This window comes from Spea bombifrons, chromosome 3 (genome assembly GCF_027358695.1).
Source record: "Spea bombifrons isolate aSpeBom1 chromosome 3, aSpeBom1.2.pri, whole genome shotgun sequence".
In the NCBI taxonomy this organism is placed as follows: Eukaryota; Metazoa; Chordata; class Amphibia; order Anura; family Pelobatidae; genus Spea; species Spea bombifrons.
Window position 1 is genome coordinate 21,647,729 of NC_071089.1, and position 11,596 is coordinate 21,659,324.

An 11,596-nucleotide genomic window follows, 5' to 3' on the forward strand; every position below is an offset into this window, starting at 1 on the left:
GCAGGGTCCTGACAGGCCCCACTGCCTGCCCATTTCCCCGTAATTAGGATCAGGTAGTCCTGGCCGCATCCCAGGTATGTATATATATATATATATATATATATATATATATATAGTGACAAAACCCTATAGCTGAGGGCCACTAAGTCACTTTTTGGCAAACCTTCCCCAAGCAGCGCACACAGTTCCAGGCAGCACGTAGCTCAGGGACCTTCTTCAGGGCCTCCCCTTGCCCTGGGATCCTGCAGACATCCAGTCTCTTGCAAAAACTGGAGTTGGAGCTTTGGCATCTATAAATCTATATATATTGCGACAAACCACGTAGCAAGAGGGCCTTAAATGTCACAGCTTTTCAGCACAGCCTTCTAGGGCAATAAGGCCCAGGAACACCGACTACTAGAAAACTGTGATTTATTTTCAACTGCTCAAATGAACCTCCCCCAGACAGCACACAAATATCCAGGTAGGTATTGCCTCACTTGGCTCAGGGATGGTCTTCTTCTGGGCTTCTCCTTGCCCTGGGAGCGCAGAGGAACTCCCTCTTCCCCCAACAGTCTCCCTGATCAGCAGACCCCAGGGGGTTTGAATGCCCAGCACCTGTAGCTGATGTCGGCCACATAGGAATCGTGGGCCGGATCCTGGAGACCTCTAGCTGGCATGGATTTAAATTAGGAAGGGCTGGTGTAATGTATAATATTTGTATTAACGCACACACATGCATATGCATATACTCACACACATGCTGCTGAAACCACTGCCTCCTTGTATGGTTCATTTTATGTCCTGTATGTAGTAGCCGTGCACAGTGCTTTTCTGTTGATTTGTAAGACTTCTATTTTTGATCTTATAAGTTAAGAATGATTGCATGAGAAATATGTTGGCCCACTGCCTCAAAGCAAAGCCAGCGAGTTGGATGAGCACAACTCACTGAATGAAACTCAGCGTTGAATAACTACAAAAGCAGCCCATCTCTACCCAATACTCATGTTTCTAAGGCGATTCCCAGGAATGCGTTAGCGTTTATTTAGATACTCTTGTATCCAGCTGTATCTTAGTTAAATAAATGACTAGCTTGGAAATGCCATGTTTCTACTGGAAACCTATCCAGATCTGCCTAGGAAACTATTATTTGTTATGATTCCTGGTATCACTTTTTAGGCGTTATTTGTAACACTCCAAAGTATGATAGCATATTAACAAAAAAATAAGCAATTGGGGGAGGGGTGTCTATTTCATTTGCTAAAAGACACAGGGCCATACAGCATTGTGCAAAAGTTCTAGGCAGGTGTGAAGGAATGCTGTAAAGTAAGAATGCTTTTTGAAAATAGACATGTTAATAGTTTATTTTTATCCTTAGACAAAATGCAAAGTGAGTGAACAGAAGGAAAACTCAATCAAATTAATATTTGATGTGACCACTTTATGTCTTTCTAGATACTATTTCATCTACATTGTAGGCGTATACTTGATGGAACTGACTTGTCCTAGTCTGCCAATTCTAGTGTCCTTTGGATATACTGTAAGAAGCACAGCGTACATTTTTTGCACTATTTAGAATCTTGATTGACTACGAAAATAATAGTCTAACTAATGTATATAGTCACCTATTAAAATCAATGGAGAGCCATATCAGAAACTACCGTATTTGCTCGATTATAAGACGAGGTTTTTTCCAGAGCAAATGCTCTGAAAAATACCCCTCGTCTTATAATCAGACCTCAAATAGGTCTGATTATGAGACTAAGATCCAGATCCCCCGCAGCGATGCAGAGGACCTGGATCCTCCTGTGTTAACCCCCCCCAACTTACCGGTGCTTCTGAGTCCCCGGTGCTTAGTCCGGGCTGCGTGTAGAGCTCTACACGATACAATCGCGTAGAGCTCTACACGCTTCCCGGACTAAGCACTGGGGACCCAGATGCAGGGGACCTGGATCCTCCTGTGTTAACCCCCCCTCCAACTTACCGGTGCTTCTGAGTCCCTGGTGCTTAGTCCGGGCAGCGTGTAGAGCTCTATGGGATTCGCGTGGAGCTCTACATGCTGCCCGGACTAAGCACCTGGGGCTCAGATGCAGGGGACCTGAACCCTCCTGTGTTATGTGCCCCCCCCAACTCAGAAGCACCGGTAAGTTTGGAGGAGGGAGGGGGAGTGTTAAATGGGGGGTGTAAGGCATTTCTGGAGGCAGAGTGCTCTGTGAAATGTCTTTTAACCCCTTTAATGCCACTCTGCCTCCTGAAATGCCTTAAACCTCCCTATATGCCACTCTTCCCCATAATATGCCTTTTAACCCTCTAAGTGCCAGAGTGGCATATAGGGTTAAAAGGCATATCATGGGGCACAGTGGCATATAGGGTTAAAAGGCATATCATGGGGCACTGTGGCATTTAGAGGGTTAAAAGGCATATCATGGGGCACAGTGGCATATAGGGGGTATAAGGCACTTCTGGGGCAGATGTGCATAACTGGGGGGGCAGGTTGGAAAATAGAAGGAAATAAAACCAAAATATTTTTCTCAAGCATACCTTTTATTAAAAAAAGTGTTTAAATGAATTAACATTTACTGGTAAAACTTTTTTCCTATAGGGTCGTCTTATATTCAGGCTTTTTCTTTTTTTCCTAAATTAATATTAAGATTTTGGGAGTCGTCTTATAATCAGGGTCGTCTTATAATCGAGCAAATACGGTATATACCGTATTTGCTCGATTATAAGACAAGGTTTTATCCAGAGCAAATGCTCTGAAAAATACCCCTCGTCTTATAATCAGACCTCAAATAGGTCTGACTATGAGACTAAGATCCAGATCCCCCGCAGCGATGCAGAGGACCTGGATCCTCCTGTGTTAACCCCCCCCAACTTACCGGTGCTTCTGAGTCCCCGGTGCTTAGTCCGGGCTGCGTGTAGAGCTCTACACGATACAATCGCGTAGAGCTCTACACGCTTCCCGGACTAAGCACTGGGGACCCAGATGCAGGGGACCTGGATCCTCCTGTGTTAACCCCCCCTCCAACTTACCGGTGCTTCTGAGTCCCTGGTGCTTAGTCCGGGCAGCGTGTAGAGCTCTATGGGATTCGCGTGGAGCTCTACATGCTGCCCGGACTAAGCACCTGGGGCTCAGATGCAGGGGACCTGAACCCTCCTGTGTTATGCGCCCCCCCCAACTCAGAAGCACCGGTAAGTTTGGAGGAGGGAGGGGGAGTGTTAAATGGGGGGTGTAAGGCATTTCTGGAGGCAGAGTGCTCTGTGAAATGTCTTTTAACCCCTTTAATGCCACTCTGCCTCCTGAAATGCCTTAAACCTCCCTATATGCCACTCTTCCCCATAATATGCCTTTTAACCCTCTAAGTGCCAGAGTGGCATATAGGGTTAAAAGGCATATCATGGGGCACAGTGGCATATAGGGTTAAAAGGCATATCATGGGGCACTGTGGCATTTAGAGGGTTAAAAGGCATATCATGGGGCACAGTGGCATATAGGGGGTATAAGGCACTTCTGGGGCAGATGTGCATAACTGGGGGGGCAGGTTGGAAAATAGAAGGAAATAAAACCAAAATATTTTTCTCAAGCATACCTTTTATTAAAAAAAGTGTTTAAATGAATTAACATTTACTGGTAAAACTTTTTTCCTATAGGGTCGTCTTATATTCAGGCTTTTTCTTTTTTTCCTAAATTAATATTAAGATTTTGGGAGTCGTCTTATAATCAGGGTCGTCTTATAATCGAGCAAATACGGTATATACCGTATTTGCTCGATTATAAGACAAGGTTTTATCCAGAGCAAATGCTCTGAAAAATACCCCTCGTCTTATAATCAGACCTCAAATAGGTCTGACTATGAGACTAAGATCCAGATCCCCCGCAGCGATGCAGGGGACCTGGATCCTCCTGTGTTATGCCCCCCCCAACTTACCGGTGCTTCTGAATCCCCGGGGCTTAGTCCGGGCAGCGTGTAGAGCTCTACGCGATTCGCGTAGACAACGTCCGCTCAGTTGTCTACACGAATTGCGTAGAGCTCTACAAGCTGCACGGACTAAGCACCGGTAAGTTTGGAGGAGGGAGGGGAGGGAGTGTTAAATGGGGGGCATAAGGCATTTCTGGAGGCAGAGTGCTCTGTGAAATGTCTTTTAACCCCCTTAATGCCACTCTGCCTCCAGAAATGCCTTTTAACCCTCTATACGCCACTCTGCCTCCTGAAATGCCCTATACCTCCCTATATGCCACTCTGCCCCATAATATGCCTTTTAACCCTCTAAGTGCCAGAGTGGCATATAGGGGTATAAGGCAGTTCTGGAGGCAGAGTGGCACATAGGAGGTCAAAAGGCATATCATGGGGCACAGTGGCATATAGAGGGTTAAAAGGCATATCATGGGGCAGATTGGCATTTAGAGGGTAAAAAGGCATATCATGGGGCACAGTGGCATATATGGGGTATAAGGCATTTCTGGGGCAGAGTGGCAAGCCTGGGGGCAGATGTGCATAACTGGAAATAAAAACAAAATATTTTTCTCAATCATAGCTTTTATTAACAAACAATTGTTCACATAGTTTACATGAATTAACATTTACTGGTAAAACTTTTTTCCTATAGGGTCATCTTATATTCAGGCTTTCTTTTTTTCATAAATTAATATTCAGATTTGGGGGGTCGTTTTATAATTAGGGTGGTCTTATAATCGAGCAAATGCGGTATTAACCACTTAGATTAAACACTCTGTAGAAATCAACAGAATTAAGTATTCTTTAAGCAAACTCCATTCCAGGAACTGCTTTCTGAACATTACTTAAAGGTGCTAATTCAATTATTCTGTTAAATGTAATATTTTTCTGAATAATTATACCATTAGAAACATTCCTACAACAACATCTTGCCAAAATCATGTCCAGAAATAATTTAATGTAATATTAAATGAATGTAATGTTAACATTACAGTTGTTCAGGGAATGTTTATTTAAAGCCAGTAGACGTGACAAAAAGAGAGACTGAAAAGGTCAAAGCTCTTTTTTTCCTATAGGAAAAAGAAAAAGGCTTTGCACATCTTTCTTGGATTCTTAGACATTAAACCATCTGATAACCCCAAAAATGGCATGTATTTAAGCTATTTTTGTCAATTTGCTGAAACCTTTGTTAAATCCATGTTAAAAACATGGCAATTACTGACGGCATCGACAGCAGTGCAACATTCAGCAAATGCTTTCGCCCCCCAAAAAGTTACTTGGGAAACACGAAAACAAATTAAGAGCCGATCTATACAGTTGTCATGGCAGAAGAGCAGGATCGTAACAAATACACATGAATAGTCTGCTCTGTGTCTATGGAAAGGCAGTGATTACTTTTTACTGTTGCTTCTGTGAACCAGACCAAGGGTCCAGGTCAATAATACAGCGTGACCCTGCTGAGAACCAGTGCTTTGTTACCAAACCTGAACCGTACGAATAAAACACATTACCTTTTTTTTTGGTCCGTTTTACAACAACTGCACAAAAACCTAAAGGAACGCCTGTATGCACTTTAATACGTCTGATAGTTGAGTGCTCCTGGAAAATTATTGAGGTTTTCGGGGCCCAAATCCATTTCCTGCTTGTCAATATGTACTTTTGCTATATGCACCGTCAACCAGGCGCCAAAAAGGAGAGAAACTCGGACTGCAGCTCTGGAGCTGCAGCATTTTAATTTTTTTCGAGAAATTATAGAATGCGTATTAAAGTACTTAGTGGGGCTGCAATGGACTATAAGTTTTCCATATTTTCTCTTCCGCTACAGTGGTTTTGCTCATTCTTCTAATAAAAAAAAGAAGCCGGCTGTTATCATGTAGCCAAACGCTAAAAAAAAGGATTCCAAATAAAAACCCGAAGGAACCTAATCTGTTCATATAACATAAAGAGTCTTTCAAACATGGGGGCATCTGTGCATTCCCCGCTGCACATGTGTACAAGCATTGGGAACGCATTCTCTTGTGGAGATGAGGAATTAGTAAAATTGCATTTTTTGCGCTAAAGTGACAGCTCATAATAGCTGCTCTTCCTAGTGATTCCCAAGGAAACACTCTGCAGGGTCCATAGAGAAAAAAAAATGATATGTGTATGTTCATGAATAATACAACTGTCAGACTGCACCAAAAAAAGAGCCGGTGGAAGCTGGAAATTTATGTAAGGATATATTCTAGTGTTAAAATAGTGCAGTTGTAGCATTGATGGACAGACTGCAATTTGGGCTTCCGTATTTAGTGGCTTTTGGCCCACTATATCAGTTTCTGTCTATGCCTAATATTTGCCGGCCCCCTCATTTTTAAATCATGTACTTTAAGCGTGCCTGACATTTTGTGTACTAAAAGCTGTCAAACTTTGTTTAAGACTTTATTTAAATGTGGAGCTTGTTAAAATTTTAATACAAAAAATGTCATTTTCACAATTAGAATGTTGTGAAACAGGAATATTTTTCACAATGGACATGCTTGGGAACTTGTCAGGGTAGGCTACTGACAGCTCTCCTTTCCTGGAGGAGTGGCTTTGTGAAGAGACAGGCCCTAAACAGCTTTTATTGGGTGGGGCATGGGCAGGGAGTGGGCGTGGTCAAATGATGGTCTCCAGCCCAAAGAAAGAAGAAACTAACTCGAAGACCCGGGGAGCAGGGTGAAACCCCGGGAGTTTCCAGGTATGCCAGCGAGATATGTATTATGTATTTTATTTATTACACACTAACAGAGGTACTAAGCGGAGAGAAACAATAAGTCCATTCATATAATAAGTACATTAGTCATAAACACATGTTAATCGGAGTATAACAGGCAGGAATACATGAGTGTAAGTATTTGATCTCATATGTGATAGGATTTTTTTTTTTAGTTTTCAATAAAAAGTGCTGTAAAAGTAAAAGTTCAGTAAAAAGTAGTCCATCAAAAACGTTGAACTGTATTTGCACTAGTATGATGTGAAACAGACTCATTACAATGAAGGCTGGTTACTTTTAACAATGAGAACTTGCGATATTCCTAAATATATGTAGGAGGCTAAATACAGGAAAAGATCCTCCACCTTGTATTGAAATTATTTTTATATTTGTTTTAAAGGAAAAAAACATGAAAAACAGATAATATACAGTATATATAAAACAATTTAGAATGTGATACTTTTATGTAAATTCTAACTAGCTGGTGTATATTAGTCTCTATTTATGAGACATGGACAGAAGAATCTTACTATAATTATAACTAATAGGCTTTTGTTGGAAGTTTCTACAAGGTAATGGCATGGCATACTCTCCAGACATTGTAAAGGCAAGATGTAGACATAACACACACTTACACAGTGCCACAGGAATAGTGTAAAGTTTACAGATACACAAAACAAGTACACTTTTGTATCATCAGATCATCAGACTGCAAGGAATTTTAGACATGTTCATTAGTCAGTCCCATGGATTAACACAGTTAATATTTCATTCTAACAAATAATAATATTGACATAAATGGACTCTAGATGTGTTCTAAAATAATTAAACATAGGAGGTCCTCTTAAGCCCAAAATTTTGTTAATCTTACCTGGTTGTGGAGAGCTCCTGGTCACATGACTGGGAATCAGAGTGTTCTGCATGCTGTCATTTTGATGGGTATAGCAAGTTGGTTCAGTGCCTTAGCTGGGCATGGGGCACCCAGAGATTGCCTCCTAAGATACTACACGCTGGCTACTGGTGCATGTCCCTCTACACTTTGACTTGATCCTAGTCCTTTTCATTCTTTTCTTGGGATTCCTGCACATGAGAACCAGAGCTAGCTTGGGGGAAAAGCAGGGTGGGGGGAGAGAGGGGGTGGGATATGAGAGGGGGGCAGAAAAGGGAGGGGGTGTCATTTTGGCAGTCTCCTCTAACAGCAACAGTTCCACCACTGGCTCCCTTTCTATCAAGCCTCACTCCTACTCACAAGAACATCATGGGTCTGCCAAACCTGCGATCTATGCTGATCAGAGTGTATGTAATTAACCCTTACAATGCTGCGTCCACAAGTATACTCAGTGCAGAATTACATTAGTATACAGGATTTTGTTGTGGACATTGTTCTGTATTCTGTAATAACTTTTAGTGTTTTGTTTTCATTTCATGTATTTCTTTTCACAATATACATACTATTTCTTACAAATGAACATGCATTCAGGACAGACAATGTGTCTTTGCAGCTCATATCTAGAATGTTAATATTTTTCTTTCCTCCTAAATATCTTACTTAACTGCAGAAGTAGTTACAGGTCACAAAGTCACATGAAAAGTCTCAGTAAAGTCCTGCTTCCTAGCTATGCCTCTACCCACAGCCCATAAAATGTTTCTTTCTTTGGCCATTTAAAATGCTGGGAGGTATATCCTATGGCCACATGCATCTTTCATTTCCTTAGTCCCTCTATATTAATTATTAAAAGCATCCTATAAATACAGCACAGGTCTAGAAATTAGTATTAATATGTTTTGTGTGCGTTAATGTTTCCACAACATGTTTGGCTTAACGTGTGTTGTCTGCAGAAAAAGAATTAGGGTAAGAAAGTTGCAATTTGGGGGAAAATGAACATTGAAAGAAATAAAATAGAAGCGATGTCCAGCTCTGTCCCCAAATCTGATAGATGTTTAGAATTTCTCTGTTTAAAATACTGAAGCATTAAAATTCTAAGCAATGTGCCGTGTTTTGCCCCTACCACTATGGGAAGTTCCCAGTTATGGCACCCTGGGTTATACTCATCACCAGTCAGCTCCAGTTCATGCAAGTTGCCCATGTGCAAAAAATGCTTCCATTGACCTCAGTGGGACTGCTTTCCTACAAGTGACTGGCTGCTTAAACCAGCCAAACCCAGCATGATAATCGGGAAAAAGCAGTGTGCTGCAGCTTCTTCAAAAAGTTTTTTTTTTTTTAATTCTTTCACATTTTTTGTGTGGGCGCTGGAGTGTCCCTTTATGTCCTTGATGTGCCCAAATGTTACAGAGCAGTATCAATGCATGTCCTATGATTCCTGTTTAGACTGTTTAAGTACTTTACATTTAAAAATATTTAAAAACCATTTAAGATTTTATAAAGAAAACTTATATCATAGATTACAAAGTAAAGGGGAACTGTCACATCTGAGTCAAACTTGTATTATTATTTTAACTTGCAGTTCTGTTCCAAAGCTACCTGAGAACAGAAATTAACAACACAAATGCATCTCAGATGTGACAGTTCCCTTTTTTACGATATATTTTAATGCACATTAAAGTAAATTTTCCAACAGGCTTATGAAACAATTTGTCTTTCCAAACAATAACGTTTAAACAAATGGCACACAAAACAATTTCTAGATTGTAAGTTTGTTAGAGCAGGACCCTCCTTGGGTTTTGTTCCTATATGTCCAAATTATTATACATTACTTGGCATGAAGCTATCCCATTCGGCTGTTCTTATAAATATAAACTTGCCACCTAGAAGTTTCTGCAGGAACAGGGCCCTTCATTCCTCTTGTATCTGTATATCAATTGCTGTATTGTACTTGTCGTTATCTGTAACTTTTTCATCTTTGTACAGCGCTGCGGAATCTGTCGGCGCTTTATATATAAAGTAATAGTAATAGCAGGTGCATTCACATAACAGCTCATGGTAGGCAGGTGTGTAAGTATCCGTGTTTGACAAACACTACATTCTTCTTGGAGCCGGAAGGCTCGTGGCTGAGTACCAGACTTCAAAGACGGCTTTTTAATTATAATAAGTAAAAAACACAAGCGCTTATATTTAATTTCTTGTTTTGACATATCGGTTTCCTGAAGTTGAATGTTTGTGGGTGTATTACTGTAAAAAAACAACTTTTTTTTAATAATAATGCCACATTCCTTTATGACCCATTTTCCATTCTACAATTATGTGTGTGCAGCACTTGGAAGGACCTCAGCTGACCACAGTAAAATAACAAATGTTATTTTGCCAAAAAAATGTTTTTTAAAAGGGCCGAGGAAATATGTTGCATCTAACGTTCAATGTAATCAAAGACTTATTTGCTTTGTAGTTTGTTTTTAAAATTCCTTCTTAGCAGGGGATTTCCAAGATTTTTAGAACAGGCGAAGGAGCTGTTTCTTAGTAGTAACTTGTAGTTATTCCAATGGTACCCGTTTTGAATCAAGATATCTCCTTCTGATGGTTGGGTGAATGCTTTTGGAAAAATGAGGATTCCTCAGCAGTGTAAATACAATTCCATACTGTTTGTCCTGTCTGGGTACAAGAAAAACAGGTCCCAAAGAAAATTGATTGACCGGTATTTAATGACAAGCCTAAGAACAAACGTTTAATGATCCTAACATCTAATAGAGACATGGTGATGTAGTTCTGGGAAGCAGACAAATGGTTTCCACTATTCATTTTACTGTGAACATGGATGTACAAGTATAGAGGATGTCTTTGTAGAGGCTTGCACTTCAAAAAAATATTTAGTAGAAAAAATATTTAATGTCAATTTAACTTTTTTGGGGGAATCTATAAAACGGGCAGAATTATAGAACAAAAAAGAACAAATGGTTTTGTACAACTCCTTAAATTAGATTTAAAAACTAGCATTGGGGAACACAAGGTTACCAATGACATAAATTGACAACATACAAAATTAAGACTAACATTAACGAAGAACACACTGGTGCGGAAGGAGAAGAAGCCCCTCTCCTTGAGAGCTCCCAATTGTTTTAGTGATCTAGGCTACATCCTTTTAATTGCAGCCCCTATAAAAAAGCTGAATATACATATTGGATTAAGGTACATGGTTAAAATGCATAGCTGTTTTTCACATAGCCCATTATAACATTCGTGACGAATCAATTCTTATTTGCATGTGATATTTTTTGGTAGAATAGTAGTTATTCACGCTCTCATTAGAATGTTGGTGGATAGTGGTCCCCCTCTAGTGGAAGCTTCCAAGAATTCTGAGTTCACAGCTGGAATAGACCAACTACGTTATAGGAGTTCCTAAAATCTAATATCCAGTCTAGCAATGTTATCTGAATATTGGTTCTATAACAACTATTCATCACATTTACCACTAGACGACAATTAAAGAGCTTACTTGAACTATAAACACTGTCTTTAACCACTATGAATATACTTTTCAAAGATCAGAGATCTAAATGAACTAAATGTTTTACTGTTGCTTTAATCTGTGATCTCAAATGATTCAGCAGGCAATATTTGAATTATCTAAAACTAATTGGTAGTTTAATATGGTAAATTCCACATTCATTAAGTGGACCTTTACATACAGCATCTGCTAAGTGGGCTTTATGCGTAAAAAAAAAAAACCCTACTGCAATACTATGTTGGAACATACATCTCGACTCGTGATTGTGCATCAATATCAGCTGCCAGCATTTAAAAAAAGGAGCGTGTCTGCATTTCCTTGTGTAAACTGGAGTCTAGCCAGGCCATTCCAAATACAAAAACCAGCTACAATAAACCCATAGTTCATCACTGAACATAGATTCATTGATGAAGGATCTTCTTCCGCGGCAGTGCCAAGATGATATGGTCAGTTTAAAATGGGGTATATTATAATAAAAGTGATAAGCTGTCTCATATGGTTAATTACGTCTCCCTAAACGATTGGATACC

At 40.1% G+C, this 11,596-nt stretch overlaps 1 protein-coding gene across 4 annotated transcripts in view; it reads right to left on the bottom strand.

Annotated features, from left to right (window-relative positions):
• Positions 1-7,741, bottom strand: part of LOC128484554 (rho-associated protein kinase 1-like) — a 30,616-nt gene extending 22,875 nt beyond the window's left edge. For all 4 annotated transcript variants that reach the window (XM_053460981.1, XM_053460980.1, XM_053460979.1 and 1 more), the window contains exon 1: positions 7,538-7,741. The gene's annotated coding sequence lies outside the window, so the exon portion shown is untranslated. The remainder of the gene's footprint in view (positions 1-7,537) is intronic.
• Between the last annotated feature and the right edge of the window lie 3,855 nt (positions 7,742-11,596).